General features: G+C 37.4%; 1 pseudogene; it reads left to right on the top strand.

Annotated features, from left to right (window-relative positions):
- Positions 1 to 13,176: 13,176 nt before the first annotated feature.
- Positions 13,177 to 19,617, top strand: LOC122050502 (annotated as a pseudogene).
- Positions 19,618 to 20,216: the final 599 nt, after the last annotated feature.

Here is a 20,216-nt window from a genome sequence, read left to right as displayed (position 1 = left end):
TTTTGTTTTCTTTCTTTTCCTTGTGATTTGATTGTTCTCTTTGGTTAACCTAAAGTTATTTTAGGAAATTAAATATTAGCTTTCTATTAAAGGTTTTGTCTAGTCGGTGGTGGTTGCTCCCATATCCAAGAAGGCCATGTGCCTCGCCACGTCAGTACTGGGAACCTTTTATGGAAATTAATATTTAATGGAATTAATAACTTAAGGAGACTTGGGTTGAACGTGTTAAGTTCCGCAGGAGATCCAAGTCAAAACCTAAAAGAACAAATAGATTAAGTTTTGGATCAAACGTGTTAAGTTCCGCAGGCGATCCAAAATTTAATTTAAAAGAACACATGGTAGCTAGGAAAAGGTTCAGACCTTTATACAAAATTTTTGTACAGTGGAACCTATAGATTTTCCGAGTAGCAACCAACAATTGGTATCAGAGCTAGGGTTTTACCTCTGTGTATTTGGTATTTAGTTTAATTATGCACATGTCATACATAATTTAAGTGATAATAGTAGGATGTGCTAACTTTGTGGATCGCAGGATCCAACTATTATGGCTTTTAGTTAATTATGTGTGATTGGACCCTGGACATGTCAAGGGCAATTTATATGTGTGTGCATGATTGTATTAAAATACAACAGGAGGATTTAGTTTTATTAGGATTTTATTTTGATCTAGATACATGTACATTCCTTTTATGGAATATAGGATCAAAATGTAAAATTCTATTTATGTCATGGATCGAATCTTGCAAGCGTGGAACCTTCTAAGGACCGAGGCGCAGTGGAACTAGGAGCAAGATGGATGCGACAACTAGACCCGGTGGCAGCAGCTTGGGATGACAACACACGGAGGACAATTAAAGATAAAAGCCATAATAGTTGAAAATTAAATTTTCTATTTATTGCTTTTATATTGTGTTATGTTAGTTTAGTAGGCTAGCATAGTTAAAATTCCTCATTTATAAATAACTAAGTGGGAGGGATTTTAAATAAATCCCATGGTCTCCATTCTTGGTTTGTAAGTGATGCAAACAAGTTGCGTTGGCTCGAGTGCCTTCCTCCATATGGATGAGCTTGTTTGTGGATCACTAGAAGACTTCCATTTTGGATGACTATAGGAAATTAATTAGGAGTGTGATCTTCCCAAACGGAAGGGCATAATCTTATTAATGGACTTAGTGTCAAGTAATGGTATACACTTAGACACATCTAATAGTATCCTCCCAACGGAGTCACTATTATTATTTGTGTGACCAAATAATACCAACTATTAATTTTATTTGTCAAAAAGTTAGGTTGACAAGACAATAAAATTAATGGGTTAAAACTCTCCTTTTACAAATGTTGAATTTGTATACGTCCACACTAACGTGGCATACAAAATTCACGGTGTGATGAGGTGTTGGTTAATTTAAAATAGTATTGTTTGAGGAATCAATATTATTCTAAATTTAGAGTTCTGACCAAAAGTTATTTGTGATTCTTAGGATGACTTTCAACCCACTGTCCATCATACTTCAACAAAATAGACTTACTGGACCTAATTACATAGATTGGAAAAGGAACCTGGACATTGTTCTGACTGCTGAAAGCTATAAATGAACCTTGTCCTGATGCACCCACTGGTGAATCTACCCAAGAGGAGATTGAATATCATAAGAGATGGGTAAAGGCAGATGAGATGGCGCGGTGTTACATTTTAACTTCAATGTCAAATGTATTGCAACATCAGCATCAAGATTTACCAACAGCTTATGATATTATGAACAATCTCAAGGAGCTCTTTGGTCATCAGGATAGGGCTTCTAGACAAGAAGCTATGAGAAAGATAATGACAGTCACCATGCAAGAGGGTACTCCTGTAAGGGATCATATCCTAAAGATAATGGCTTATCTGAACGAGATACAGATCCTTGGAGGAGAAATTGATGGGGAAACCCAGATCGATATGATCCTCCAAACGCTACCTAGAAGTTTTGAGCCGCTTGAACTATAATATGAATATTAGGGGAACTACTGACAGAACTTCAAGCAGCAGAAGGATTATTTCGTCACAATTCTCAAATTCACTTTGCTGAAAATGGTTCTACTTCTAAACCGAAAGGAAAGAAGAAGAAGAAACAAGCTGGCTCAGCAAAGAAAGTGAATAAATCTCAGAGTACGGGATTTAAAACTGGAGTGAAGAAGCCGAAGGGCAAGTGCTTCATCTGCAAGCAGGCAGGACATTGGAAGGCGGACTGTCCTCGTAGGAACCAAAACAAAGGGGTTCCAGGAAACCCGACGACTATCTGAAGGGGAGATTACCGTCTACATGGGCAATGCTACTAAGGTGGCAGCTGTTGCAGTGGGAGACGTCTACTTGTCTTTTAGTAGAAATAGAAATTTGGTTTTAAGAAATTGTCTTTATGTACCCAGTTTTAGAAAGAATTTAATTTCAGTTTCTAAACTGTTTATAGATGGATATTCAGTTTCTTTCAGTAACGATGTAGTTATTAAAAGAAATAAAGTAATTATCTGTTCTGGTGCATTAGTTGGCAATTTGTATATTTTAAATCCAATTTCTTCCACAAAGCAAAACATAGAAATTTATAACTCATCTTCTAATTCTAATAAGAGAAAAGAACCTTCAGAAATGAACCAAGCATATCTTTGGCATCTAAGACTTGGTCATATTAATTTAAGTAGGATTCAGAGGCTTATAGCCGATGGACTTTTGAGTTCATTAGAGTTAGAAAATTTTCCAACTTGTGAATCTTGCTTAGAAGGTAAAATGACCAAGAGGTCGTTCAAGGCCAAAGGGTATAGAGCCAAAGAAGTGTTAGAGTTGGTTCACTCTGATTTGTGTGGTCCTATGTCTGTCCAGGCAAGAGGAGGTTTTGAATATTTTGTCTCTTTCATAGACGATTATTCAAGATATGGATACATTTACCTAATGCGCCGCAAGTCCGAGTGCTTTGATAAGTTCAAAGAGTACAAGGCTGATGTGGAGAAACGACTAGGTAAAAGTATCAAGACACTACGATCTGATCGTGGTGGCGAATACCTCTTAGGAGAGTTTAGGAATTACTTATCAGAGGCCGGGATTCAATCCCAATTGTCTGCACCTGGAACACCCCAACAGAATGGTGTAGCAGAACGAAGGAATAGGACTCTTATGGAGATGGTTAGATCGATGATGAGTTATTCAGAATTACCAAATTCGTTTTGGGGATATGCTCTGGAAACAGCAGTATACGTTCTGAACTTAGTACCTTCTAAATCAGTTTCTTCTACTCCCATAGAATTGTGGAATGGGCGAAAACCCAGTCTAAGACATATTCGGATTTGGGGTAGTCCAGCACATGTGTTGAAACCAGATGCTGATAAGTTAGAGTCTCGTATAGAAGTTCGCGTGTTTGTAGGATATCCCAAAGGAACGAAAGGTGGTTTATTTTATAGTCCTAAAGACCAGAAGGTCATTGTTAGCACCAATGCCCAGTTTTTAGAAGAAGACTATATAATGGATCACAAGCCCAGTAGTAAAGTTGTTTTAGAAGAACTAAGAGAGGACACGTCTACTTTAGTACCAACAGTACAAGATGAAGTACCATAAGAGACTGCAACACGTGTCACACATGATACACAACCACAGACAGTGCCTCGTCGTAGTGGGAGGGTTGTGAGGCAACCTGAAAGATTCATGTTTTTGGGAGAGTCTTCGGATTTGATCCCAGGTAAACATGAACCTGATCCCCGGACATATGATGAAGCACTCCAAGATACAGATGCAGCATCTTGGCAAAAGGCGATGAATTCTGAAATAGAGTCTATGTACTCTAATAAGGTCTGGGAGCTTGTAGAACCACTTGATGGTGTAAAAGCCGTTGGATGTAAGTGATCTACAAAAGGAAAAGAGGGACAGACGGGAAGGTAGAAACCTTCAAAGCTAGGCTTGTTGCAAAAGGGTACACTCAGAAAGAGGGAATCGATTATGAGGAAACCTTTTCACCGGTAGTCATGCTTAAGTCTATCCGGATACTCTTATCCATTGCTGCTCATATGGATTACGAGATTTGGCAAATGGATGTCAAGACAGCTTTCCTTAATGGAAGTCTTGAAGAGAACATCCATATGAAGCAACTAGAAGGGTTCATTGAAAAAGGCAAAGAGCATCTAGTGTGCAAGCTCAATCAGTCCATTTATGGACTGAAGCAAGCTTCAAGGTCTTGGAACATCCGGTTTAATGAAGTAATCCAGTCATATGGATTTATTCAAAGTCCGGATGAGTCTTGTGTATATAAGAAGTGTAACGGAAACGTGGTGGTATTTCTTGTACTATACGTAGATGATATTTTGTTAATTGGCAACAATATCAAGGTATTATCAGACGTAAGGGTATGGTTGTCCAAACAATTTGATATGAAGGACTTAGGAGAATGTGCACACATTCTTGGGATCAAAGTTATAAGGAATCGTAAGAAAAGAATGTTGTGTCTATCCCAAGCTTCATATATAGATACAATCCTTGCTCGTTTTAGCATGCAGGATTCCAAGAAAGGTTTCTTACCTTTTAGACATGGAGTAGCTCTATCTAAAGAGATGTCTCCAAAGACATCAAAAGAGATAGAGGACATGAAAGCAGTTCCTTATCTGTAGGAAGCCTAATGTATGTTATGACAAGACACGATATCCGCTTTGCCGTGGGCATGGTCGCAGATATCGAGTAACTCGACAAGGACATTGGATCGCAGAAAGCATATATTAAAGTACCGAGAAGGACTAGAGATTATATGCTAGTTTACCAAGCAGACGATCTGCTCCCATGGGTTACAGATTCGATTTCCAATCGATAGGGATAACAGAAGTCTACATCGCTATGTGTTTACTTTAGGAGGTGGAGCCATTTCATGGAGGAGTGTTAGCGAAATGCGTTTGGACTCAACCATGGAAGTATATGTAGCGACCTCGAGGCGGCTAAAGAAGCGGTATGGCTCGGAACTTTCTAATGGACTTAGATGTGATTCTGGTTTGACCAAAATCATCACAATTTATTGTGATAATAGTGGTGCATTGCAAACTCGAAGGAACCACGAGCTCATAAGGCAAGTAAACATATAGAGCGCAAGTACCACCTACGAGATATTGTGAAGCGAGGAGAAGTTGTCATCGCCAAGATTGCATCAGCGGATAACCTGGCAGATCCTTTCACTAAGGCCCTTCCGGCGAAAGCTTTCGATCGGCATGTGGAGGGAATGGGAATCAGATGTATGGTAGAAGATATGGCAGCTTAGTCATTAGTATAAGTGGGAGATTGTTGGAGTGTATACTGAAAGCCTAAGCTTTGTAAACATTTATTATGAATAAAGAATCACATTTGGTCTAATTGTCTACATTTGTTTGTAGTTGTTCATTTAATTTATATTGTAAATAACATAGTATGTGGTGTCACATACAGAAGATGATGTTATCAGTACCTTATAAATTATAAACAGTAGCTCACGACCAAAATGGAAAGGAACAAACCATTAGAAGGTCGTAGTGTAATTAGGTATCAGTTTATCTTGACTGTATAATTACACTAGTACACTTAGAGTGTATTGAGTAGGACCATTTGAGGTCGTTTCTTTTATACTGATTTTATAAAGAAACAAAGACCTCGGTTATTATGGAAGTGTGTGCTCTTAATCCTAATATAATAACAAGCACATATATTTGATATTTATTTCTTTAATTTATCAATGGGTGAGATTTAGTTCGTTAAATCAATAAACCCGATAAGTTGGGAAATGGTATCACTTATAGTGTGTGTTGTTGATTATAGAAGGAAACTGTGTCCTAGAGATACTAGGTTGATAATGTCCTCAAGAGGAGCTCATAAAGATTGTCATGTTAAACCCTGCAGGTGGACTTAGTCCGACATGACAATAAGGTTGAGTGGTACTACTCTTGGACTTAGATATTAATTAAATGAGTTGTCAGTAACTCACTTAATTAGTGGACATTCGATATCTTAAACACAGGGAGACTAACACACTCATAATAAGAAGGAGCCCAAAAATGTAATTTGGGATTGGTGCGGTAGTTCAATGATAGTTCTCTAGTGGAATGAATTATCATTGATAAAATTAAGTTGTGTGTTCGGGGCGAACACAGGATGCTTAATTTTATCGGGAGACCAAAACCAATTTCTCCTCTCGGTCCCTATCGTAGCCTCTTATTTATAGAGTTCTATACCCACCTATACCCACCTTATATACCCACCCAATAGGGGCCGGCCAAGCTAGCTTGGGAACAAGCTAGGGCCGGCCACCCTAGCTTGAACCCAAGCTAGTAGGGCCGGCCAAATTAAAATAAAAAAGAAATTTAATTTTAATTTTTATTATTATGTGGAAGATATAATTTAAAGAGAATTAAAATTAAAATATCTCTCTTGTAAAAGATCTACAAAAGATTAAAGAAAGAGATTAGATCTCTTTCCTTATTTGTAGATTGGAGAGATGTTTTATTTTTCTCTTTAAAATTATTCACATGTTAATAAAATTAAAATTATAGAAATTTCCTTTTATTAACCATGAAGGGATTTTTAAAGAGAAATTTTATTTTTTAAAATTTCCGGAAACAAATAAGGAAAGTTTTAATTGTTGATTGAAACTTGTCCAATTTGCTTCCTCTTGATGTGGCCGGCCATTAGAGTTTATTTGGGAAATTTTATTTTATTTTTCTCAAATAAATCATGTCAAGGAAATTAAGGAAATTTTATTGTAAATAAATTTCCTAATTTGCCTAAACCAAGGAATATAAAAGAAGGGGTAGGGGTGCCTTCATGAGACACAACATCTATTATTTCTCTCCCTCTTTTGTTCCTTGGTGTGGCCGGCCAACCTCTCCCTCTCTTCCTCTTGTGGTGGCCGAACCCTACTCTTCCATTGGAGCTCTTGTGGTGGCCGGATACTACTCGGAGAAGAAGAAGAAGAAGGAGAGAAAGCTAGCATCTCTTGGAGCTTGGTTAGTATTTTGATTTTCTTCCTTGGTGAAGCTTCCTCTTTGTTGGTCGAACCTAGCTAGGAGGAGAAGAAGGTGATTGGTGGTTTCTCGTCTCGGAAGATCGTTGCCCACACAACGTCCGAGGTTAGAAGAGGAATACGGTAGAAGATCAAGAGGTTTTTCTACAAGGTATAACTAGTAATTTTTATTTCCGCATCATGCTAGTTATTTATGGAAATAATATCAAATACAAGAGGCTTACGTTCTAGTATTTCGAATATGTTTTTCGATGTTGTGTTCTTTTGTTTTCTTTCTTTTCCTTGTGATTTGATTGTTCTCTTTGGTTAACCTAAAGTTATTTTAGGAAATTAAATATTAGCTTTCTATTAAAGGTTTTGTCTAGTCGGTGGTGGTTGCTCCCATATCCAAGAAGGCCATGTGCCTCGCCACGTCAGTACTGGGAACCTTTTATGGAAATTAATATTTAATGGAATTAATAACTTAAGGAGACTTGGGTCGAACGTGTTAAGTTCCGCAGGAGATCCAAGTCAAAACCTAAAAGAACAAATAGATTAAGTTTTGGATCAAACGTGTTAAGTTCCGCAGGCGATCCAAAATTTAATTTAAAAGAACACATGGTAGCTAGGAAAAGGTTCAGACCTTTGTACAAAATTTTTGTACAGTGGAACCTATAGGTTTTCCGAGTAGCAACCAACATTTACATCCATTAAGGACCAAACTTGTGACTCCTCATTTCAAATGAGTGTAACTCTTCATTTCAAATTCAATTTCAAAAATTGAATGAAATGAATGATTGAATTTCAAAATTCAATAATTATCTTCATTAAATCTCACTTGAGTCTAACTCAAGTATAATTCACTTGAGTTTAACTCAAGTCTAATTCAATCGAGTCTTACTCAATTAATCCTCATGCAATTTAAATTCAAGGAATCACTATTTCATTAATTCAAATTGACTCCTTGAGTCTAATTTGAATTGGACTTAATCCAACAATTAGATCCAATTGAGTCCAACTCAATAAGTCCAATTCAGATAAGACTTAATCCAATGATTCATCATATGAATCCATCTCTAAATCTACTTGTTCTTTGTGTGAGACCCAATAGGTTCTCATAACATTGGCAATGTACCCAAATCAACATTCAGATATATAAGCAATGAGTGTCATCTAGCAAGGCATCATTGCTACCCAAGTGACGAGAAGGTCAAGATCCGACCTAACCTGTCCGTGGCTATTATCTTGTATGACTTGGTCCCTCTATCCTTGATATCAAGATTGATCAATGAGTCATAGACCGTGTCATCCTCTTATCAACCTTTGTGTTTCTTGATCTATAAGTAGACACACTCAATCAAATAAGCTCAATATCTCATATTGACTCATTTGAGCACGGCCATGCTTTCTTGTGTCCTACTAATCAAGGGGCCCACAAATAGCGCTTCCACCATATGGAAGGGATAGATCCCATCTACATCACTCACATTCCTCTGCATAATTCATTGCATACCTAGTAATCAACTTTATTGTCCACCTTGTTACAGGTGATGTTTGCCGATACCAAAGTACACAACTCCTTATATAGGGAATCGTAGCGACTTCAGGTCTAAGGACTATTCATACCAATAGTCACATGAGAATGTTTATGACACTCATATAACGATCCATGAAACATTCTCATGGTGGGTCATTCAGTATATATTCTTTAATATATTCCCATGTGTCAACCTGATATCTCATATCCATGACTTGTGAGATCAAGTCATCCTTTGACCTACATGCTAGTCTCAACACATTAATATTGTCCTTGTATATTAATGCTCGACTAGGAATAGTTAAGAGTAGTGTTCTCTACAATATCTCACTATCAATTCAACCAATTGATACACTATAGATAAGAACCTACTACCCAAGGACATTATTATACTTATTCAATTGGCACTGAACTGAAATAAATATAATAACCAACTTTACCTTTTATTAATAATGATATATAATACAAAATAAGCCTTTTACAATCATCTCATAATTGGTACTAGGGCTAACATTAACATATCCAAAGTTAACTCAAGATCAGTTATAATATAGATTTCATAAGATGGGCAAATGAACAAATAGTTTTGTTCACCTAAAGATACAAGAGTTACATAGGATGTAATTGGTAAACTTGTCTACCTAAGTTGTACTAAGTCATGGGCGATTAGCCAAAGGTAACTCAAGACAAGGTATAATATGGATCTTGTCTAATTGGTACACGTTGCCTACCTAATTTATACAAGTCTTGGGTGATTAGCCAAAGCTAACTGAAGATAAGGTATAATATGGATCTTGTCCTACTTGAATGTCTTTAATTTTAGGTTTAGAGCTAGTAGTGACTTGCTCCTATCAAGTTTTAGAATTCAGTGGGAGAATTATTTAATTAAAGGCCTGATTAAATGATCTGAGTATGATATTTCTCTACATTTTATTGTTGTAGATCACCATGTCGTCTAGTACGTAGAAGATACTATCTCTGTGATCTGTCCTTGATAAGGACAAGCTCAATGAAGCTAATTTCGTAGACTGATATTGAAACATGAGAATAGTTCTCAAGAAAGAAAGAAAACTGTACATCCTAGAGCAGCCCATTCCTAAAGCACCCCACTACTGCCACTATAGCTGATAAGGATGCTTATAAGAAGCATCAAGATGATGCATTAGATGTGTCATGTCTTATGCTCACCACCATGAACTCTAAGCTTCAGAAGCAACATGATAACATGGATGCTTATGATATGGTTAAGCACCTTAGACAACTATTGTTAGGATGTATACTATAAGCTGAGCTTTTGTATGAACATCTATTTTGAAATATTTTGAAATGAGAATCATTTTGGTCAAATGTTTGCATTTTATATTTATATATATGTCAATGGAGTTGTCTATTTAATTTATATTATAGATAACATGGTGTATGGTGCCACACAGAAGATCATGTTATCGGTTCCTTATAAATTATAAATAGTAGCTCACAACCAAGATGGATTGGGACAAACCATTAGAACGGTTGTATGTAATTTGGTATTAGTCTATCTTGACTATAAAATTACACTAGTATACTTTGTGTGTATTGAGTAGGATCGTTTGAGGTTGTTTGATTTGTACTGACTATATAAAAGAACAGAACCTCTATTATTATGGATGTGCATCCTCTTAATCCCTATATAATAACAAGCACGTATACTTAGTATTTATTTCTTTAACTCTTATCAATGGGTGAGATTTATTCGTTAAATCAATAGGCTCGATGAGTTGGGAAATAGAACTGTTTATATAGTGTGTTGTTGATTATAGAAGGAATCTGTGTCCTAATTATTTAGGCTGATGATGTCCCCTTGAGGAGCTCATAAGGATTATCATGTAAACCCTATAGGTGGGCTTAGTCTGGCATGATAATAAAGTTGAGTGGTACTACTCTTGGAATCAGATGTTAATTAATTGAGTTGTCAGTAACTCATTTAATTAATGGGCATACGATATCTTAAACACAGGAAGATTAATGCACTCATGATAAGAAGTAGCCGATATTATAATATGGGATTGGTGCGGTAGTTCAATAATAACCCTATAGTGGTATGGGTTATTATTGATGGACTTGAGTTGGGTGTTCAGGCCGAACACAGGAAGCCCAAGCCCATCAAGAGGTATAAACCAATTCCTCCTCTAGGTCCCTGTTGTAGCCTCTATATAAAGTCTCGCATCCACCCCAACAGAATTCAATTATAGAAAGAGAGATTTTTTCTAAATAGAATTCTATTATTTTTCTTTTTTTGTAACTGATGACAAGGGTTATAAAAAGAAGAGGTGGTGCCCCCTAAACATAAGTTTTCCACAACTCTCTTGCTTAGGGTCAGCGGCACAAGGTTCTCCTTCTCCACCTTAAGGCCAGCGACACAAGGTTCTCCTTCTCCACCTTAGGGCTAGCGGCACAAATCTCTTCCATCTCCACCTTAGGGCCGGCAAAACAAATCTCTTCCAACTCCACCTTAGGGTCGTCGGCTTGGAGGAGAGGAAGAAGAGGAGAGGGTGCCCATCCTAGAGCCTTCTTTTAGTGGTCGGCGATTTGGAAAAAAAAAAGAAAGAGAAGAAGAGTAGTTTTTGTCTTGGTAGATTGTCGCCAACACGACGTTCAAAAAGAGGAGAGGAATACAGCAGAAGATCAAGAGGTCTTTAGCTACAAAGGAAAGGTACAATTAGTTCTTTTATTCCGCTGCATAATTAGTTTAGTTTTCTTTGTATCGATTATGAATACCAACACAAGAAGCCAGTGATCTTCTACTTCGATCAAGGTGTGCTTTGATCCATCAAGAACTTTCTTGATTGATCAAACACATGTCTGGTTGAACATGTGGGTTGCTAGGAAAAGTTATGTACTTGTACAATTTTTGTACAGGGAAATTGAAACAGAACAAAATTCCAGCGCCTTCAATTATATCAAGGACAAGCAAGGCATGAAAGAATTGAGATCTCTAAAGCGTTGTTTCAATGCAGAATACAAGAAGGAAGTCCCATAGGGCTATATGTACTCAAAATGATTGGGTATGTAGAAAACCTACAGTGATTGAGATTTCCACTAGGCCAAGAATTGACCATTGATCTTATCTTGTAGTCATTGCCCAATAGCTATAGTCAATTTGTCATGAACTACAACATGAATGAAATTGACAAACCGCTGCCTGAGATGTTGAGCATGTTCAGAACTGCGGAACTCAACCTTCAGAAGGCAAAGCCTAGTACCATTTTGATGGTGTCTAAGAGCAAAGACAAGTGGAAGTCTAAAGGTAAGGGTAAGACCCAAGCCAAAGGAAATGGCAAGACTCATGCACTGAAACTCAAAGGTGGAGATGCTAAGGAAGGAACCTGCTTCCATTGCATTGAGACCGAACACTAGAAGAGGAATTGTTAGGTGTACCTAGAGGAACTGAAAAGGAAGAGAAGTGAGACTTCTACCTCAGGTATATATGTTATAGAAGTCAATCTGTCTATTTCTTCTTCACGGGTATTAGATACCTAGTGTGCATTTCACATTTGTACTAATATGAAGGGACTGAGAAATAGTAGATCATTGACAAAGGACAAAGTGGACCTACGAGTAGGTAATGGAACAAGAGTTGCTGCTATAGCTGTAGGAGCATATTCCTTATCTTTGCCCACTGGGCATGTTTTAGAACTTAAAGAGTGATATTCTGTGCCTACCTTGACTAAGAACATTATCTCTGTTTCTTGTTTGGACAACAAAGGTTTTTCATTTGTAATAAAGGACGAATGTTGTTCTGTTTATTTTAATGAAATGTTCTATTGTAGTGCATGTCTTGTGAATGGACTCTATGTTCTAAACTATGACAACCCAATCTATAACATAAATACCAAATGGTTCAAGTCTAATGATTTGAATCAAACATATCTCTAGCATTCGCACTTAGTTCACAAAATTGAGAGTTGCATATCCCAACTCTATAAGGATGGAATTTTGGACTCATTTGATTTTGAATCATATGAGATATGTGAATCTTGTCTTCAAGGTGAGATGACAAAGACTCCATTTATTGAACGCAGCGAAAGGGATAATGATCTGTTAGGACTCATACATACTGATGTATGTGGCCCTTTCAGAATAGCAGCTGGAGGAGGCTATTATTACTTCATTACCCTTCACTGATTATTTCAGTAGATACGGATATGTGTATCTGATGAGACACAAGCCAGAATCCTTTGAAAAGTTTAAAGAATTCAAGAATGAAGTACATAACCAACTTACACTACAACAAAAACTGCAAACGACAACACCCCTACGACAATGGTTTTAAGAGAAAGCGTTGCGTATTTGCTCAAAGACAACGATTTTTGCCAAAACCGTTGTCTTTGAACTTCCCATTAAATATAAAAGACAACGGTTTTAGCAAAACTGTTGTCATTGAGCGACTATTTTTAAAAACGACAACACTTTTTACAACGATTTTATAAATCATTGTCTTTATCCGCGTTTTTAGCGGCTATGACAACAATTTTGAAAATACCGTTGTAATTGAATTTGGTCATTTCGCCCCTTCGCTGTTTTCCTTTCCCTCGCTGTTTTCTTTTCGGCGCCGTGTTTTCGCGTTCCCAAACCTAAGCCATTTATCTTTCCCTCTCCTCATACGACGTTGTGCTCCTTCTCATTTCCTAGTGAGCGGCGGCATTCTCCAATGGGCCGTCGAAGATCCAGATGCACGGGAGGGAGAAACCGGAGAACGGGATCTGCCACGACGACAGCGTGTCGCTGGTGAAGGCAAAGACCATCGACGAACTGCACTCCCTGCAGAAGAAGAGGTCGGCGCTGACCACCCCCATCAAGGACGACGCGCAGCAGGGCAACGCTGCCTTCGCCACCATCTCAGAGGAGGAGCACCAGAAGCTCCAGCTCCAATCCATCATGTCAATATTTAATCTCCAAACAAACATCTCTTTATCAATAATAAAAAAAGGGGGAAACATCCAGATTCCTTGCCGGATACTGGTGGGCCACCGCCGGATCGATTTTTCTAAACCTAAAAGGAAACAATTCTTGAGAACAAGAAGGTGGAATCCAATCTTTCTCCCATGTTTCTTGTAATGAAATCATGCTGTGCGTAGTGATTCATTGGCGTCGCTGATGAGGGAGACAGGGTCGAAGGTGGTGAGGGGCGATACGGCCAGGAAGGTGGAGGCGACCAAGGTCGCCGCCGAGCACCACCACTACTTGATGCCGACTATCAGCGTCAGCGACAGCACCCTCAAGTTTACCCATGTCCTCTACAACCTCTCCCCGCCCGGTATCTACTCTCATCTCCTCTTCATCACTCAAATCATCACATTTCATTCTCATTGAAAGAATCACGAATTCCTTGTAGAACTCTACGAGCAAGCCATAAAACATGAACATGGATCATTCATAACATCCACCGGAGCCTTGGCTACCTTGTCCGGCGTGAAGACTGGCCGTTCACCGAGGGACAAGCACGTCGTCAAGGATGAAACCACTGCCAATGATCTTTGGTGAGGAAAGTAAGTCCACACAACTAATTCATGATCCTTCCATTGATGGTTCCTTCTCAAAATGTATGTGCACTATTCACGCAAAGGCTTACCGAACATAGAGATGAATGAGCACACCTTCCTGGTGAACAGGGAGAGGGCTGTCGATTACCTCAACTCTTTGGATAAGGTACACATGCACATCAAGTGTTTGATGTAATTCCTCATAGATCCTAATATTCCATCTGAATGATACAAGGTATTTATGAATGACCAATTCCTCAACTGGGATCCCGAGCATCGAATCAAAGTTCAAATTGTCTCTGCAAGGGCCTATCATTCCCTGTTCATGCACAACATGTAAGTGAAAAATACTACTAATAAGAATGCTAAAGATGCTCTTCAATTCTATAGTTCGACAGTTATCCAGATAAGTCATCTTTGCATTGGTTCTGTTGATCTGTAGTAGTGAATCATAGTTGTGTTAGTAGAAGGCTGGAGCATACATATGCATATATTAGTGTTAGTGAGTAACTAGCTCCTCTTTCTCTCCTTAATGCCAAGGGAAAATATGTAAACTAGAAGAAGAAAAACTCTCTTTTGCATGAAATAATTGGAAGGATCGCAGGTGCATCCGTCCTACGCCTAAAGAACTGGAGGATTTCAGTACTCCGGACTTCACAATTTACAATGCTAGCCAGTTTCCATGTAATCGATACACACACTACATGACTACCTCCACTAGCATTGATCTTAATCTTGATAGGAAAGAAATGGTCATCCTTGGCACACAGTATTTCGGGGAGATGAAGAAGGGTTTGTTCGGTGTGATGCACTATCTAATGCCTAAAAGAAACATTCTCTCCCTGCACTCTAGCAACAATATGGGCAAAGATGGTGATGTTGCCCTCTTCTTTGGACTATCAGGTAAGTGTTGGTTGGACGAGATTCTAGCGCATCACCTGCCATTGCATGGTTACTATACTGCCCTTTGCAACTTAACTAGAAGCATTCCATGTGTAAATGTGTAGAATTATGTTACACTGCAGTGTTTTCGCCATATGGCTTCTTTGTTCTTATGACTTTTGCTTTGTTGTTTTAGGCACAGGGAAAACTACTTTGTCTACAGACCACAACAGGCTTCTTATTGGCGATGATGAGCATTGATGGAGTGAAAATGGTATTTTAAACATTGAAGGAAGTTGCTATGCAAAATGTATCGGCCTATCAAAGGAGAAGGAACCTGGCATTTGGAATGCCATCAAATTTGGAACCGGAAAGTGCCCTATCAAACTCGACATGCACTTTGAACTGGAACCATTCATATTTTTTTGTCCTAATGTTTGCAAATTTCTTGCAGTGTTGGAAAACGTCGTTTTCGATGAACACACTAGGGAAGTAGACTACTCTGATAACTCTATTACAGGTGATTAACAAGATGAAACAAACTTCTTGAGTGAATTGGTATTGTGTGAAAGGGAATCTGTGTAACACCCATAGGGTCCTTAGCAAAATTCTAGAATATTCTATCATGAATAAAGAATAAAGAAAAATATATATATGCTTTAGTTGAATTTTTGCTCCTAGCCGAACACTTAAATAAATAAAATAGAAATAAAAATACATAAGGTCTAGGACTTGAACTCTAGATCTCTCATTAGATACCTGAATAAGATAACCACTAGACCAAGAGAAATTATTGTTGGGAAAGAGAGGGAAACCATAATTAAATGTAAGAAGAAAAGGCTCTTCTCTTAGAAGGAGAAGTGAGAGTTGTCTTCTCCCTCTCTAATGACGAGATGCTCTAGAATATTCCTTTCTTACTCACCAAGAAGGGATGTATCTAGACTTTTCTTAATGATGAAGAGAGTAAAAGAAAGGAGGAAGAAAAATATATTTTTCCTTCCTCCTCTCATGATGAATAAAAGGAAGAAATTAAAATGAGTTGGCATTTTTCTCATTCACTCTCTTACTCCTTCCTCCTTCACCGTGCCCCTTCTTCACCCATTTCTTCTTCTTGCCGAGACCAAGGAGCAAGGAAGCCTCCCCTCTCTAGGAAGGATCCACAACAAAAGGTTAAATCTCTAAGGAAAACAAGCGCAAGGATGTGAGTATCCCCTCACTGCAGTACAAGTAGCTTCGGTTTTTAGAATGTTTTTCTCTTTCGAAACTCTAAAACTTTTCTTGAAAGAAGATGGTCAAGATAAAGAATAGGTAGTCACTTAGGGTTAACAAGTGATAAGAGATGCTTCATGTTATAAAAAAAAAAAAAAATTTAGAACTTGTTGCATGATTCGGCCAAGGATGGAAGAAAGGATCTAGAACAAGTTTTTCCTTGATCACATGCTTAAATTTCTACTCTATGATATATGAATTTCATATGTTGTTAGTTTAGTCTTCATTCTTCATGTTGTGAAGAAAAAAAAAGAGAAACCTATCTATATGGTTCGGCCAAATTGATTATAAGGCTTTAGGTCAAGAATTTTAGTTAGAAACCATACTAGTTGTACCTCTTTGTGATGTATGAATTTTTACATGTTTATAACTAAGGTTTTTATGCTTCATATGGAATGAAATGGTAGTAAACCCTACTGATATGGTTGGCCAAATTGAATAAATGGGTTAGGGTTTAAGTTTTTGAACTCAAATATGCTTAGAACATGAAGTACAATACCTTGTAGGCACTTAGATTAAATGGGCTTGTTATAAGTTTAAGTTTTATGCTTCTTATGGAATAAAATGATATGGAACTCTACTGATATGATTCGGACAAATGAAAATAAAAGGGTTAGGGTTAGAGTTTTGAACTCAAATAGGCTTATTCATGAAGTATGGTTCCTTGTAAGTACTTGTACAATATTCTATAGGTACTTAGATTAAATGTGCATGCTACATGTTTAAGTTTTATGCTTCCTAAGGGATAAAAAGGCATAAAACCCTACTGATATGTTTCGGCCAAATGAAAATAAAAGGGTTAGGGTTAGAGTTTTGAACTCAAATAGGCTTATTCATGAAGTATGGTTCCTTGTAGGTACTTGTACTATGCTCTATAGGAACTTAGATTAAATGTGCATGTTACATGTTTAAGTCTTATGCTTATTATGGAGTAGAATGATATGAAATCCTACTGATATGTTTCGGCCAAATTGAAATAAATGGGTTAGAGTTAGAGTTTTGAACTCAAACATGCTTATTCATGAAGTACAATGCCTTGTATGTGCTTAGATCAAGTTTACATGCTATGTGGATAAGTTTTATGCTTCATATGGAACCAAATGATATAAGAACCCTACTGATATGTTTTGTCCAAATTGAGATAAATGGGTTAAGGTTAGAGTTTTGAACTCAAACATGCTTATTCATGAAGTATATTGCCTTGTATGTGCTTAGATCAAGTTTACATGCTATGTGGATAAGTTTTATGCTTCATATGGAACCAAATGATATAAGAACCCTACTGATATGTTTTTTCCAAATTGAGATAAATGGGTTAAGGTTAGAGTTTTGAACTCAAACATGCTTATTCATGAAGTATATTACCTTGTATGTGCTTAGATTAAGTTTTACATGTTATGTGGGTAAGTTCTATGCTTAATATGGAATGAAATGAGGATGAAACCTACTGATATGGTTCGGCCAAGATGGATAAATTGGGTTAGGAAAGAGTTTAAACCTAACCAAACATGCTTAGGCATTTTCATGATATGTAGTCTTTGATATATAAGTGGAGTAAGCTTTCATGCTTTATGATATGTTGCATTTCTATGTCTTATGATAAGATGTGCCATGTTTATGATATGACATGATAGACTTATGACATGATATGCCATGTTAATGATATGATATGCTAGACTCATGATATGATATGCCATGTTCATGATATGTATGCTAAGTTCATGAGATGATATGCCATGTTTGATGATATGAAAATGACATGTTATGCTTTATGTTATGATAAGAACATGTTATGTTTCATAATGCATGTATGAATGGCTTATGTAAGAAGAAAAGCCTAAAGAGTTGCTTCCCTTAAGCTGGGACCAAGAGCACTCTTCATGTTATGGAAAAGAGTTGCTTCCCTTAAGTTGGGATCAAGAGCACTCTTCATGCTATGGTAAAGAGATGCTTCCCTTAAGTTGGGATCAAGAGCTCTCTTAATGATATGACAAGAATTATGACATGTATGATATGATGAGATATGATATGCATGATATTTTACTTTGTATGGCTTGTACCAAGGGTGGGCTCCATAAGCGCCCCGGGGTCGACGGACTATGAACGGACCTCGTTAAGGGATGGGCTCCTCAGTACGCCCCTAGGTCGACGGACTATGAACGGACCTAGATCCCTAGTAGGTTCGGGGCTAGCTACCCTGTCCTAGGGATTGCGCGCATTTATGTTTACATGTGGTACAAGCCAGGGCCCTTCTCATGATGATGATGATATGATATTCAAGTATGTATACTATATGTTTTGAAAGAAGCATGATGCATATGTGCATTCCATGATACATGTTTTAAAAATATACATATTGCATCTACATGCACATATTTATGAAATTATGTTTATGCACCCTTATGAACAGGTATGAGTTATGATACATGTTTACATGATATGATAGGCTTCATGATATGTGCTTATAGAATGTGATATGAATCATGATATACACTCACATGATAGACTTTGATATGTTATGCTCCTTATGTGATATGATATATTATGTTCTGCTTTCCCTCATGTTATGCTATGAGTTGTTATGGTTTTTACATGATAAGATATGTTCTATGTTATGACTCTCCATGCTATGTTATGCTATGCTATGTTTTCTACATGTTATGTTATGTTATGTGTTTTTCGGATTTATGGGTAGGCAAGGATCTCACTAAGCCTTTGGCTTATAGCTACACGTTTTCCTTGTACTGCAGATAAAGGCAAGGAATGGATTGTTTAAGGGGAGCAGAGCAGGAAAGGCAAGGAAGATGTGTGTGGAAGTGCTGGTGGATAGATCTATTTAAGTTTCTTTGAATTATCTAAGTTATGCATGTGAACAATGTTGGACCTAAGCTTTTGCTGATGATTTCAGCTAGTATTTCATACACTTATGATATTTTACTCATGTTAGAATAATGATGATATGATGATAATGTTCAGTATGCTTTGTTTCACATGCCATGATAAGTAAACTAAATGCATATGATAAAAGAAAAAAAATTTAAATAAGTTCTTCCGCTGCCATGAATCCATATGCATTAGTATAATTGATGTCTATGTTTCAGTGACGTCCGTCCCTCCGGGGTGGCCTTAGTGCTACCTGGAAGGGCGGGCGTTACAATCTGGTTCAATGGAATTGTTGATGTTGTAGAGAACACTCAAGCTTCATATCCAATTGAGTATATTCCTAATGCGAAGATACCGTTAGCACCCTAAGAATGTCATCCTCTTGGCATGTGATGCTTTTGGCGTGCTTCCACCAGTTAGCAAACTTACTTTACCACAAACAATGTATCACTTCATCAGCGGTTACACTGCTCTGGTGCATAGTCCATTGCATCAAGCACATCATTATGTCTTGGAAAATGATGTTGACGTTGATTCTTATATCGAGTAATTCTCTTACTTATTAATATTTATTGCACTGTTCTTACGTTTTACTAATTAACTTATTAGTATTATATTTGTTAACTTATCCCTAATCTGTTCATTAGGGATAAGTTCAGATTTGTGGATCCACAAACCCTTCCAGTAATGTCATATGTATCCAAACTTGACAAAAATGAAAAGACTGAATACTTGAATAGCTAGGCAAGTGTTTTGGCTGATACCATAACTCATCATGATGATCTAATTCTTTTGGTTCAAGTTTTAATTGGAAGATTTTGAACCCATGTTTTTTACTTTCACTTATGCTTTTGTGATGGGTCTATTTATTGCAGATCAATTTGCAGCTCCTGGCAACTTGTTACTTGCAAAATGGAAAAGCATATTGTGCCTACCAGGTCTCAAAGGTAATGCAGTCTGGAAAATCGCACAGAAAATTGCATGAATATTTTGTTTCAAGATGTTAATGGATGTAATGTGCTTTGCATGGATTATATTGATCTTGGATGATAGTTCACTTAAATAATGTTAGCTGCATGCAGTGCTAATTATTTAATAAACTATGCTAAGCTAGGTATCACTGCTTCTAGTAGATTCCATGTACTGTTA

The sequence above is a fragment of the Zingiber officinale genome, chromosome 3A, assembly GCF_018446385.1.
Source record: "Zingiber officinale cultivar Zhangliang chromosome 3A, Zo_v1.1, whole genome shotgun sequence".
NCBI lineage: Eukaryota > Viridiplantae > Streptophyta > Magnoliopsida > Zingiberales > Zingiberaceae > Zingiber > Zingiber officinale.
Note: the sequence above shows the minus strand (reverse complement) of the source record. Positions and strands in the feature narration are given on the sequence as shown.